This window comes from Lygodium microphyllum, chromosome 16 (assembly GCF_053477565.2).
Source record: "Lygodium microphyllum isolate KBCC chromosome 16, Lygodium_microphyllum_v1.1.10, whole genome shotgun sequence".
NCBI lineage: Eukaryota > Viridiplantae > Streptophyta > Polypodiopsida > Schizaeales > Lygodiaceae > Lygodium > Lygodium microphyllum.
The window spans coordinates 122,684,104-122,699,129 of record NC_141150.1 but is presented as its reverse complement, the minus strand read 5'-3'; the positions used below and the strand labels follow the sequence as shown (position 1 = coordinate 122,699,129).

At 37.9% G+C, this 15,026-nt stretch overlaps 1 pseudogene; it reads left to right on the top strand.

The window, feature by feature from the left end:
- Window positions 1-296: 296 nt before the first annotated feature.
- On the top strand, window positions 297-7,907 carry LOC148023344 (uncharacterized; annotated as a pseudogene).
- Window positions 7,908-15,026: the final 7,119 nt, after the last annotated feature.

Below are 15,026 nucleotides of genomic sequence, written 5' to 3'. Positions count from 1 at the left end.
TTTTATAAGTGACAGGTATAATAAATTCAAGCATCCCTTCTTTAAAAGAGAGGAAGTACAACCACACTCTTGGGAGGACAAGAAAGCAAAGGTCGTCAACAACAGTCAAGGAAACCACAACGGTTTTAACAGTCAAGGCGCTCATCCTAACTTCAAGAAGACCAACGACACTTCCAACCAAAGGGCCGAGGACCGCTTGAAGAGGGTAAAGTGCTTCAATTATCATCGCCTAGGACATTATGCAGACAAATTCCCAATGAAGAAAGAAGAAAAAGTTCAAGTCAACATGGTCAAAGATGAGCCTAATCCTAGAAGAAGAAGCAGATTTGGAAGACAACGATGACTACGATGATGATTACGATCCAAACTATGAGGGTAATGACGATCAACCGAATGAAGGTAACCCTAAACCCTCATCCATTTCACCTTACACTCTTTTAAAAATCAAAGGCATCGTGCAAGGAAAAGAAGTGAGTATTTTGTTTGATGATGGAAGTAGGCATGATTTTATTTCGAATCGCATTGCTAAATCTCTTAATCTACCTCTTACATCATCTGGATACAAAGTTAAGACTGCTTTCAATAACCCAAAGTACAATTGCACTCAATAAGTGGAAAACTTAAAGATTTCAATTGAGAACTCTCAAGAGCGTACTTTTCTTGTTGCTCCATTGCATGGGATAGATATCATCTTAGGAATGCCATTTCGTCATGAATTAAATCCTAAGATTGATTATAGCAATTGTTCTCTTACTTTCATGTATGAAGGTCATCATTTTTGTTTACATATTGCATTTGAAAGTGAAGATCAACCATTACTATCTCACACTCAAGCTAAAAGGGCCATTCGCAAACGAGATAAAGCATTTCTTGTGTACATTATTGAAATATCTGCTGCACAAGAATCACATTGTAATGATGCACAAAAAGAGTTTCTTGCTCAATTTCAAGAGTGTTTTATGCATGATTTACTGCTGGTTTACCTATGTCTCGACCTGAGGACCATAGCATAGAGACCATTCATGGTAGCGCACCCCCTTGTCGAGCTCCCTATCGCATAAACCCTCTTGAACAACAAGAAATTAAGTCTCAAGTTCAAGAGCTACTCAACCAAGGGCTCATAAGACCAAGTAGTTCACCATATGGGGCACCCATTCTCCTTGTCAAAAAGAAGAATGGTACATACCGCATGTGTATAGACTACTGCGCATTGAATAAGATCACTATCAAGAATAGGTTTCCTATTCCATGTATAGATGATCTATTGGACAAGCTTAAGGGGGGCACCACTTTTAGCAAGATGGATCTAAAATCGGGATATCACCAAGTGAGGATGACTAGTGAGGATATTTATAAGACTGCATTTCGTACACAAACCGATCATTATGAATTCCTTGTCATGCCGTTTGGCTTGAAAAATGCACTGGCCACCTTCACAAGGATGTTGAATAGGATCTTCATAGATCACCAAGACTTTGTTATAGTGTTCTTTGATGATATACTAGTCTTTAGTAAATCCGAAGAGGAACACAAGAAACATCTTGCTAAAGTGTTCCAATTACTCAAGGAAAATCAACTTTATCTTAACCCGGAGAAAAGTATGTTTTTCCAGCAAGAAATTAAATACCTAGGTCACATAGTATCTAAGGAAGGGATAAAGGTTGACCCAAAGAAGATACAAGCTATCAATTCATGGCCAAGACCCAAAAACTTGCATGAACTTCGTTCTTTTCTTGGTTTATGTAGTTTCTACAGGAAATTTGTGCTCAATTTTTCATATAAAGCTCACTATCTCACCTTGTTGCTAAAGAGGAATACACCTTACACATGGACTAAAGTGCAGGATCAGTCTTTTCAAGCACTTAAAGACGCTTTAACACATGCACCAGTACTCCAATTACCTGATTTTAATCGTCCCTTCTTTGTGGTTGTTACTGATGCTAGTGGAAAAGGTTTGGGTGTTGTTTTAATGCGGGATAACCATCCACTTGCTTATGAAAGCACGAAATTTAGACCAGCACAGGTTAAGTATAGCACTTACGATAAGGAATTGTCTGATGTAGTCCATGCACTTAAAATTTGGAAGCATTATTTGATGGGTACTGACTTTGTTATAAAAACTATTCATCAAAGTTTAAAACATTTATTCTCACAACCATTGATTTCAAATAGGCATATTAAGTGGGCCGCATTTATTCAAAGTTTTCAACCAATTCTTCAATATCATCTTGGTCAGATGCTTTGAGTAGAAAGCCAACTCTTAATCACCTACTATCGGTCATTCATGGTATTTCATTTGAATCTATGCGTGACACTTATGCACATTATGATGATTTTAAGCATATTTGGACTCAAATGAATCAACCCAATGCACAATCAATTGTTGATTACTCTATTCAAGACAAATTTCTCTATTTTCAAAAGAAATTGTGCATCTCTAAACCATTTCGAAACCCTCTCATAGAGAAATTGCATAATCCACCTTGTGCGGGCCATAGAGGTGTAGCAGCCACATTTCAAAATCTATCTCGTGACTTCTTTTGGCCTCTTATGAAACAAGATGTCAAATCCTTTGTTACTGAATGTTTGATTTGTCAAAAGGTTAAGTCTACCATAAGCAAGAATTTAGGGTTACTCCATCCACTCCCTATTCCCGAGAGACCTTGGGAACATATTTTTGTTACGTTGTTTCCTCTAACGATGCATAAGCATGACATGATTTGGACCATCATAGATCGTTTTAGCAAACAGGCTTATTTCATTCCTTGTAATAAGAAATTGTCTGCACCTCAAGCCGCTAACTTATTTTTGAAGCATGTGTTCACTCACCATGGGTTACCTAAGGTAATAGTATCTGATAGAGATTCCACGTTTTGTAGTGCATTTTGGCAAACTTTATTCTCTAATCTAGGTACTACCTTAGACTATTCTACTACATTCCATCCACAATCCAATGGTCAGAGTGAGATCACTAATCGCACAATCATTGATTTGCTCAAAGCTTATGTTCATACACAACCAAAAAGGTGGGATGACTACATACACATTTTGCAATTTGCATACAATAACACCACTCATTCTGCTACTAGAAAAGCACATTTTGAAATAATATATGGTCACACACTCGCTATACTTGTTACACGATTATCAAATACTATTCTTGCGTGCTGTTGTTGACAATTTAACTATTGATTTTGATAAAATTTATGCTGATGTTCGTGCTGCCATTTCCCACTCACAAGAATTGTTTATTCGTCAAGCTAATAAGCACAGGAAGCCTTATGTTTTTAAGACAGGAGATTATGTGATGCTTCACATTCAAAAGCGTTGTATCAAAAGTGTTGGCACTAACCCCTTTGTGAAGCTAGCACCATGATTTTATGGACCTTTCAAAGTCATTCACAAAATTAATGATGTTGCATATCGTCTTGAATTGCCTAATCATTGGAAGATACATAATTATTTTCATATTAGTCTCTTGAAACCTTTTAAGGATACTGTTCCATCTCATCCTGTATATGATGAAGCTCCTCAATTGGTGGATCAAGAGGAACAACTACTCCCTGATGCTATAGTAGACCATGAGACTACCACCACACGTGTTGGTTTTGTGTATAACCATTATCTTGTGACTTTTAAGAACCATCCTAGAGAAGATGCTAAATGGTTTCCCTAAACATTTTTCCGTACTTATCCCGAACTTCTGGACTCTTCTAATCACACACTAGATAGTTGTGAGTGAAGCAACTGAGGACAGTTGCTATCCTGGGTAGGAGGGATGTTACGGGGTGTCCGTACCCTCCTAGTGTGTAACATCCATGGTTAATGGGCGCTATACTCTTATGGATAGCTGGATTGAATTGATCGATTTATTGTCAGTTGTTGGTGTATTAAATACTAATTGTGTGTGATGGACAACTGTAGGTTGGAGAGAGTGATAATGAAGTGAAGGGCACGATCGCGGGAACACATTTTGGATGGCTTACTAGCGGTTGAGATTACCTAGATTTTTATTATGACTATGGTTAATAGTCACTTGTAAATAAATACCCTAAGAGGGTGCACTTGTAAATAGCCTTGAGATAAACAGATAAGACATACAATAAAAATAGGAGCTTGCTTTTGGGATAAAAGCTCCTTCTTGTAAATAAAGAAGTCCCTTGTCGTGCACCCTAGTTTTGGCACAAAGGGCACCCTTTAATATATAAATACTCAAGATGGAAAGGGTGCCGCCATTTGGAGGGGGAGATTGAACCCATTCTTGTGTTGATGCTTTTATTTGATCTTTACCCTATGTTACACTCTATGCATGGAGATTTCAATTGTTATGCTTGATCTTTGTGCAATCTTGTGTAACTTTGTGCGTACTTGAGGGATCTTGTCCCTTTCAAAGTTAGTGAACTTAGAGTTTCCTAGAGAACTATGTAAATTTAATAGTATGAATTTTCTTATTCAGAAATTACCTCCTTGGAGTTTTTCGCTCTCGGAAGGTTGACATACCCGAATTTGAGTAAGAAATGAAAGTTTCTCTTCCAAACTATTGTGGATAAGGAGAAAGAATGTAAGTGGAATTAGCACGAAAGGAAAAAATGTGAAAACTTTCCACTCCAGGAGCATCCAATGGAGAAGAGAGAATGTAAGAAATCTAGCAAGTCCTCAAAAGAGGGGTAAAACACATTTTTAGCACATTTTCAGCCAATCAAACAAAGAACTACAAGAAGAGAGGCGCCTCTTGTTGCTAAAATGAGCCCTACATAGTCACCTGGCCCTCTAAAGGCTAAAATAAGCCCTACACAGTCACCTGGCCCCCTAGAGGCTATATAAAGACCCCCTACCTACATCATTGCCTAACCCATACGGAAGAGAAATCTTGTTTGGCAACCTCTATTTAATCATTTTTGCTAGTAGGAAAACGTAATTTATCATTTTTTGCTAGTAGAATATGTAAATTTTCTCTTTTATTTATTCAAACTAGAGATTCTTTACTCTAGAAACATAAATACTCACTCCTCTTTACATGGATTATATATCTATAAATTTATTTTTTGAAAAAAGGCTTAATTACATTTTTAATTGAGAAGGTAGTGTCATTATAATGATGAAATTTCGGGAAATCTAATTAAAGAGTTACTTTAGAAAATTGAGTAAGGGACTAGGAGAAGATAAATAGATGTGTAATTATGGAATTTAAAATTCTAAAATTAGTGAAAAAATAACATAGAATTTATGGGGAAATTAACTAAACACTTAATTAAGCTAAGAGGATTTGTTAATCACTTCCTCTCACTTAGTATAACCTAGGATAATTTTCCCCTTAATTTGTGAATTAAGAGTATAGAGAATTTTCTAATTTAATGAGTTTTTAGGAATAAATTTATTAGGGAAATTATTTAGAAGAGTTGGAAAATTATGAAATTTGGAACTGAGGCCTCTTAACACCTATAATATTGATTTTCTCCTTGGTACTCAATATTGAAATAGACATAAGCTAGCTTGATCTCTATGTCCTTCTTCTCTTGTAATGAATTGATTCACTTGAGCCTTAGATTTGTCATCTTGATTTGCTTTAGGATTATATCTCACTATTTGAGATCCAACATTAGACTGACTTTCATTACCCTTGAATGCTCCTTGTGGTCCTCTAAATCCACCTATTTTTTTATGTGCTATTGCTAGAAGTTCCTTTGGGAAAGATTCGTAAAATTCTAGAAGCTAGAGGATTAGTTCGATCTGAGAAGCCTTTATTGGGGTTAGGTTCTTGGTTAAAGTTCTTGTTAGGGTCCCAAGAGTTGTGAACATTTGAAGGATTTAGTTTTGAGGGTTGACGTAGATTAGGGTGTGGAGGAAAATCTCTAGCACAATGTCTTGGATCAAGACAATTAAAGCACAAATTCTCTCTGAAGGCCTTCTCTTTAAGGAAAATAGGTAGCTAACTTATCTCCCATTGAGGATTAGATTTGAAGGTGGAATGATTCCACTTAACATCCCAATTTGGTAGAGGTTCCTCCTTGCACTTCTTGGTTAAATTCACTTCTTACTCCATTGGCTTCCCACCATCCAATACGTCTATGAAAGTAGCCAATCAAAGAGATTGCAAATGAGAATTCAATGGAGGGTTCAAAGCTATAATGAATCTAGCCACCTTGACTTCTTAAGTCATTCTTGGAGGTGCATATTGCAATAAGATGAGGAAGTGATGATAATATCCCTCCAAATCATTAGGGGAACTTTGAGGTCATTTTTTTGCCTTAGCATGTAGAGAGAGAGTGCTCTTAGCCAATGAGAGGAGAGCTTACGCTATGGAATCTTTCTTTTTGAAAATAAGAAGTGCATTTATTTTGCTAATTTTATTTAGGGGCAAATTCGTGAAAGGGTCTTTTTCATGTCAGAAGCTCACCTTTTTTCTCCTCTAGCTCTTCCTTTTTCACCCCCAAACCATCATGACAAATGTCGAGCTCAGCCTTCTCTCTTCACGAGGCCACCTACTTTCTTTAGAGCCAAAAGTGCCCCCCCCCCTTTCTCGCCATTTTGAATTTTGTTGTTCCCCCTTCTCCTTCTCTTGCTCATTCTTCTTCTTCATTTTTTGGCTATAGAAAACTATGCCAGATCTAAACGTCCTAGTACCTCCATTGAATATATATCCACATATAATACATTTGATATGCAGGAGGGTAGATGGATTCCTATTACCATAGCTAAGGGTAGTTGGATAACTATGCAACAAAACAGGAGAAAGAAACAAGTAACCACCAATCCATTCATTACGTGTTGGAAAGGAAGAGTGAAGGATTTTAGACACGGCTCAAACATGAAGACAATCAAAGAGGTGCTGGTACAACATGTTTTTATGCATACCATCTTCAACCAAATACCTTGGATCTTCCTTTACACAGGCCTAACTATAAGTTCTCTTTGCATGTTAAAACTAAAGTTAGATTTATGATTTTATAGATTTATAGCATTTAGCTTTTGATTTTGTAGATTTATATCCCTCCAACTTAGAGGAATGGTAGCCAGTGGAGTGTATTGTTGATATTATTGATGTTTTTCATGCCTCTGTTGGAGAGGAACTCTATAAAGGAAGAACAAGAGGGTCCCTTGCAAAGAATGGTGTGTTCTTTTATGACCATTTCTATGTCTCTCCTAACTCACAAGGATCATGGGGTTCTTTGACCAAGCTTCCACTTCCTGATTTTGGGTGTGAGGAGTGGCCTTTACCAAATTCTAGCACAAGTGAGTGCTATAGATGTAAGCTATTCAATGAACTTCAGAGATGTATGAAACCTAATATTGCCAGTAAACTGAGCAAAATTGTCCTCTTCATGCCTATCCTTGTGTTTGTAGACTTCTTCTCTAATATGCAAGCTAGAAGGTGTAAAACTTTGTTCTTAGTGAGAAGCTTACAAGCAAAAAATGTTCTTCAGTTTGTTGATGAAGGCTGGGACACAAAAGTAGTTAGTGGAATCACATGTAAGGTGCATCAAGAGTCAATTTCTTGCAAGTATATGGTTGCTACACAAAACTTCATTTTGACGTTTTATTATAGTAGATGGCACCATGTGGGTGGTGTCCTAATCCCTCTAGACCAAGACATGGAAGATTTTGGCGTGAATCCAGTCATTGATCTTGATTTGTGACTCAACAATGAAGTTATCACTATTTTAAAGATAAGGGCCATGTGTACATTGCAACAAGTGAGACAGAATCTTCTAAATGAAGAAATTGAATTGCCAAAGTCATTTGCTTTCAAAGTGGATGACAAAAAGGCAAGTTTTTTTGACACTAACATTAATGTTCTTAATATTTCATACTAGCATGCATATCTTCTTACTTTACACTCTTTGCAGGTATCTAAAAGGAGTGAAAGGAATATAAGATGCAAAGACATCCAAAATGCTGCTGTTTAAGTAATTAGGTAAAAGAAACATGAAAACATAATCAGATTGATTTCTTCAAAGACTTACATATCAATTTACTTTGAATTATATTTACAACTGCAAACTTTTGTTTGCCTTTTCTATAGGAGATTACATATCTTGGATTAAGAAGGTTGCTAGAGATTACTATCAAGGATTTACAAAATGCTGGAGATATACAAAAAACTTCCACCTAAATGTAACCCAAAAGGGAAAATGGATGTACAAAGTATTTTTTTAATGAGAAGAGTCAATCTATTTCTTGTGTCTTGGACTCATCCTGGTAGAGGCAGGTATTGGCTTTGAAGGGGTGCTTGGTGGTGTTCTCTCTTCTGCCTTTCTTGCTTTCTTCTTTTGCTTCACCTTCTTATCCTTCTTCTCCTCCTCTTTCTTCTCCTCTTGTTGTTGTTTCTTCTCCTCCTCCTCTTCTTTGTCCTCCTCCTTCTCTTCCCTCTCCTCTTCTTTGTCCTCCTCCTTCTCTTCTTTCTTCTACGCTTCTTTCTCTTCCTTCTTCTCTTCTTTCTCCTCCTTCTTCTCTTCTTTGTCCTCCTCCTTCTCTTCTTTCTCCTTCTTCTTCTCTTCTTTCTCTTTCACCTCTTCTTTCTCCTCCTCCTCTTCTTTCTCCTTCTCCTTCTCCTCTTCTTTTCTTTCTGCTTCTTCTTTCTCCTTCTGCTCCTCCTCCTTCTCCTCCTTCTGCTCCTCCTCCTTCTCCTCCTTCTGCTCCTCCACTTTCTCCTCTCTAGCCTTTCTGGATTTCCTTGGAGTCCTTGGCTTCTTAGGAGTAGGGACCTTCTCCTTCTCATCCTGCTCCTTGGAGATCCTCGCTACCGTCCCTTCTCTTTTGCTCTTTCTCTTCTTAGATGGTTTTTTCTCTTCTTCTGGCTCCTGTAGAGGAAAATTATTCACAACCATCGTTACAATGATTCTGGCTCTTACAAGCCAGACTTGTGTATCATTGTAACAATCCAAGGAAAACTAGCCAAAACAAGAAAAGGGGGTTAGAAAGTAAGAGGGTTGTAAAAATAAGTGTAGAATTTTTTTGCATTACAAAAGAGGTGGATTGAAATACTCACTTTTATATTCTTATATTCATTGTCATAAATGAACTTAATCATCCTCTCAGCATTTATAACAACCCTCCCTCCATCCACATGAGTGGGAGTCAGATTGGATTGGACAGTGCATGAATAAGGAGAAATTAGACTACTCTTAAGAAAGGCAGAAAACCATGATTGTATAACATAACTAAGAGATCAAGGTACCTTGATTTGGTGATGCTCAACTGTAGATAAGATTGGAGGCATTGGTGGACAACTCTCTAGAAGCTGCATGAATCTCATTGCACATCTATACAAAACACTTTTATATTCTTCTGTTCATTGTCATAAATGAACTTAATCATCCTCTCAGCATTTATAACAACCCTCCATCCACATGAGTGGGAGTCAGATTGGATTGGACACTACATGAATAAGGAGAAATCAGACTACGCTTAAGAAAGGCAGAAAACTATGATTGTATAACATAACTAAGAGATCAAGGTACCTTGATTTGGTGATACTCAACTGTAGATAAGATTGGAGGCATTGGTGGACAACTCTTCAGAAGCTACATGAATCTCATTGCACATCTATACAAAACAAAACAATCAATGTATTAGAAATTAGTGGTTGACCTAATATAGTATTTGAGGTAACCATAGTGAAGGTTTTATGAAATTGCTTACAGTTTTGCTATACCATGTGATCCTCTCATAGAATTGAGATAAAAACATTTCTTGTCAACTATGTCTATGATAATAAGACTCCAATGGCTTCCGTAAATCATTATTAGTTGTAAATGTTAGACTCCAATGGCTTCTGGAAAATCTATATCAGTCTTGTAATTACAGAAGCTTTGGTTAAAAGGACTTACCCTTCATTATAGGGTAGTAAGACCACTTCAAGGGTCTCCATATCAATTTTGGCCACCCAGTGCTTAAATGAAGCAACCTCAGTGTCCATCAGTGCTTAAATGAAGCAACCTCAGTGTCCATCCTCCTGAGATACACTGATATGGAGGGATCAATAACCTCCACCTTTTGTTGCACTCCCAGCTGGAAACTATGCATCATTACCCTTCAAGAACATAGACATTCAAATAAGATGGGATTTTGATATTGTGAAATAAAAGAATAAAAATATTTAGCATAAGACTTCTCCTACCTCAATCATGCTAGCACAATGGTGTCATTTATCTCCCTCTTGATGTCCCTAAGTAGTGACAGGCACTCATGGTCCAAGACAATGTATTCCTCTCTCTTCACAATATCATCTGGAGGGAAGGAAACTACAAGGAAACCATCTGCATCAACTTTGGTGAAAAGTACCTTCATTTCCTGCTCCAGGTAGGCTAGCTGCTCTTCACTCTCCTCCATTGCCTTTCTCTCTTCTTCCATCCCCCCTCCTTGCATCTTGCTTAGGTTTGCCTCTTATGTCCCCCTTCCTCATCTTTGTACTTGACCTCCTCCTCATTGGATTTTTTATCCTCTGGCTTTGGTTTCCTCCATGGAGGTATATTCAATATGTTGAAGGTCTTTTCATCCCTGAATGGTACGGGCTCAAGAAATTTACTAAATCTATACATCAGTCTTCTAAGGACAACCATGTCCTTATCCATGAGAGTGACTTTGTGAGCATGGGCAACACAAATGTAAGAGTCCTGGAAAAACTCAATGATGAAATCTTCAGCTGCCTCCTGGAGACAATCAAGGGGTGATCTTTGCCATCTCATGGAAATACTACTCTGGTGGTATGCCTCTAGGGTCAACCTTTTCCTTCCTTGCAGTTTGCTTGGTTCTAGCCATAGCAAAGAAGTGTTGATGAGCTATGCGAAATCAGTTCACAAGGAGATAGAGGTGCCCTTCCTAATTTGCGCACCTTATCAATGTGAAAGAATATATCTAAAAGCAAAGGAGGTAAAGAATAGCAATGTAAGTGGCAAAGCTTAGCCTTGGGGAAGAAAAATTTTCATTGATGAGCAGTGCTAAATTTGTGTAAAGAAAATGGCGAGCCTTCTTCTAAATTCGCGTAGCTTGTGAATGGGAAAAAATATGTTATTTAGTGGGTGTGGGCTGGGGAATAGGTTGAATATGGGCTTTGCTAAGCAATGAGGGTGAAAAACAGACAGTTGATGAGCTGTGCGAATTCAATAGTGAACAAGGGTGGAGTGTCCTTCTTAATTTATGTAGCTCATCAATGAGAAATAGTATGGTTTTTAGAGGGTGTGAGTTGGACTTGCTTGGCAATAAGTGTGAATCAGGATATGTTGATGAGCTGCGCGAATTCAATGGAGAAGGTGGGGGGAGTGTCCTTCTAAAATCGCGTAGCTCATCAATAGGTGTGTGTGCAATGTATGTGTATAGGCAAGAAAATGGAATTCGAAATAGGAAGGTATGGGTTGGAATGGAGAGAATATAAAGTAATACTACCCTTCTCCTCACCTTTTTATAGGTGAGAAATGTGATCGTTGCCTCACACGTGGCGCCTTGGGAAATGTGCTACACACGTGTGAGGCAACGGTCACATTTCTCACCTATAAAAAGGAAAAGGATTTTATGATGACACTTTACATTTTGCATCATTCATATCTTGCCCATTTTCATCCACAATAACACTCCACACACACACACATACACCTCCTGGCCTTTCAGGCATATGAATCTCTATTGACGAGCTGCGGGAATTCTTCAAATAGCTTTTTTGAGCTTCCCTTCTATTTTTGCGCGGACCATCAATAGTTAACTACCAAGATTTCATGCCCATTAGCTTTCAGTATTCCAATTACACCCAAGATTTCATGCCCATTAGCCTTCAGTATTCCAATTACAACCCTTAAAGCATATTTTTTTACCATTGTTGAGCTGTGTGAATTCTTCATATAGCTTTTTTGAGCTTCCCTTCTATTTTCGCGCAACTCATCAATAGTTAACTACTAAGACCTTTTCCAAGATTTCATGCCCATAATCCTTACGTATTCCAATTACACCTCTTATAGCATATTATTTTTACCATTGTTGAGCTATTCGAATTCCTCATATACCTCTTTTTACCTTCCCTTCCATTTTCGTGCAGCTCAATAATATCTACCTTTCCTCAAGATTTACAAGGATGAGTAAGAGTAAGCTCTCATTTGCAGATCTAGAGGTTGAGGATGTTGAAGATGCTCCACAAGTCAAATTTTTTGAATTCCTTATGAGTACTGGAAATGTATCTAAATTGTCAAGTATAAGCCAGATGTTCAACACACCAATGGACCTCAATTCTCTCCTTCAATCCCTTTCAAATAGGTTCATGGATTTGTTAGAGGTATTTCTCCTCTTCACAAGGGATCATAGGGTTGACAATTATGTCCACTTCTCCGATGTTGTTGAGGCAAGCTATATCTCTAAGTCATCTTCCTATCCCCACAAGTGGAATCTCCTTGAAAATGATTTCAAGAGGATATTGGAGAAATGTGAGTGGCATGTCAATGGTAATTACCAGATTCTAGAAAAGGATATGGCACTTCTTGTATTCTTTCAATGGATATCAGAGAGTCTTCCCAAATCTGAAGCAAAGGGAGAGGTAGAGACAGCTGATGTTGAGGCATAGGAGGTTGATGATGCAGCTGAGGAGTTTCAAAAGGAACAGGAAGAGAGGAGAACTTGGAGGGTTTTTGATATTGCAAAATTCAAGACCCATAATTTAACCAAGGTTGAGCAGAATATCAATGATGATGATATTGACTTGGAAAACCCTTTGCAGGCTATTCCAACATTTCCAAGCTACAGAATCAACAACAAAGATTATGTCCTGCTCAATGACATACAACATCTTTATGACTTGAGGGAAGACTATTGTTTCGCCATCCTTGCAAAGTGGGGCCAAAATGATAGAGGCTTTATAGATAGTTCAATAGATCCCATCTCTACATTGTATACCCAGGGTGATAATTTTATTGGACAAAGCTACAATAGGGCAATATTTCACAGATCTTTGAGTGCCTTAAGAAAGAAAAGGCCTTCCATTAGAAGAGTAATTTCAAGAAATTCAAAGGAGACAAATATTCAAGATATGGGATTTGAAAATGCTCAGGGAATAGTGCCACAAGAGACTCAACCAAAGAACTCAATAAATCTTCACTCAACTGAGCTGATAGAAAATGATGAAAATCCACAGGTATAAGTTTGTATTTGATATTTTTTCACATGAAGGATTGAAACAAAGTATCTAAATTAAGTTTTTTATTTTTTTAGATTGACATTGAAGACCCAAAAAGTTCTTGGGGAGAGCAAAAGGTTCAAGGCCCATGGCACAGGCAAAAATCAAAGCTTGGGTCACTACATAGGTGACATAAATACATATACAGTTATAATTTACCACAATAAATTTAGCACAAATCCAGGAGTTCCACTTCTAGCTTTGAAGGCCCTCTCAAGGGTTGTTGGATCTCAACCCTTGCATAGGGGAGTGGAAAAAATAATACTTGTAGAGAAGCAGGAGGCTATTAGGTCTTTGGCTATATGCCTGGTGTTGTAGCCTCTAGGGCAGCATACTATGCTACTCTAGGTGCATATGTCCTTGCACATACAGGTAGTGCAAAGAATATGAAAAATCTAGTGCGATATAGGAAACAAGAGCTTTTGAAGTGCAGAGGACCGATAGTGGGAGATTAAAGACAGCACCAAAGAAGAGCAAGGAAATCCATCATCAAGTCAAGCTCTGCCTTGAAGTCCATCTTTTGCCAATCCTTTGCTTAGTTTGAAGCCTTTGTAAAAACTTTTCTCTTGCATCTAACCTCCTATATGCTCTCTGTCTATTTTCAGTAAATTTGTATAGTCCTTGTTGTATCTAAGCTCTCATATAACACTTTGGCCTCCTTTGACTTTGTTTTATGCCAGTATTGTCTGTAAAACCATTGGAAGACTTCTAATAGATTGTTTGCTTTGTTTTTTCCACCACCATGTATTGTGTGTCTGAAATATTTGGATCTTGCTTGATAATGGGACTTCTCCATGCCTTGAGTTGACCAGATAGATAAACTTCCTTATTCTTTCACAAATCAGGGAGTATGATTGTAAAGTATATGCTATAAACTAGGGAGTAAGATTAGGAAGAAGCATGGAGTCACTTGATTGAATCATAAAATAAAATTAAAATTATTCCTTTTATAAGTAATCAAAGGTAAAGTAGGAAAATACATCTCATGTAGTGTGTAAAGTGTTGACCACTCCATGCTTCTATCATGGATTTTTTGAACTTATTGAGCTACCTCTTACACTCAGACAGGTCCCCCTCTTACCAAAATGTCTTATCGCAGAATAAAAATATTGTGTCTAATGCCTTCCACACTGCTGCCTTCCTATTACGGGCCTGGCCATCATCACCATGATCTTTTATTGCATTGTGTAGTGATTTCCACTGATTCCACTTAATGTTGGATCCACCTGTTCTTGAGCTAATCTTTCCTATTTCTCCATGGAATCCTAGAAATCTCCTTGCCTTCACACCACCAATAGAGGGCTTTCTAGGAATAGCATTTACTAAATAGAACAAAAGGGCAAGGTACAAGAAAGAGCCTCTGAACGGATCAAGGCTTAGAAAGGTTCTTCCATAAAGCCAAAGCATAGTAACGAAGAAATGGATGAGAAAGTCATTAATCAACACACAACCTGGATCTACATATATGTGGATCCCCAAAGGCAAAGTTTCTCCACCCAGAAATAACATTAAACGCTTGTAAGAAACAGTGCTCTTCAAGGGAGGGCTTTCAATCGAAGAAAAGAGCACAAGAAGGACAATGGGTGCCAAAAACAAAGGTCTTTCGCACTTGCAGGGACATGGCATGGGTGCCCACAACTTTTTTAATGGCCTCTTGTCTAGCAGATAATGGTTGGAGCTTCCATGCAAAGCCTATATAGAGATGCACTAGCTTTTCTATAACCCTACAAAGGGCATGTAATGTGCATATATGAACATGTGTAAGAGGAATATCAAGAATTGCTTGGAGTCCCATTGTCCTTTACATGTCTGTCAATGGGTTTTGCTCCAATTTGAAGACTTACATTCCCCAGCTGTTGCTGCTGCAGAC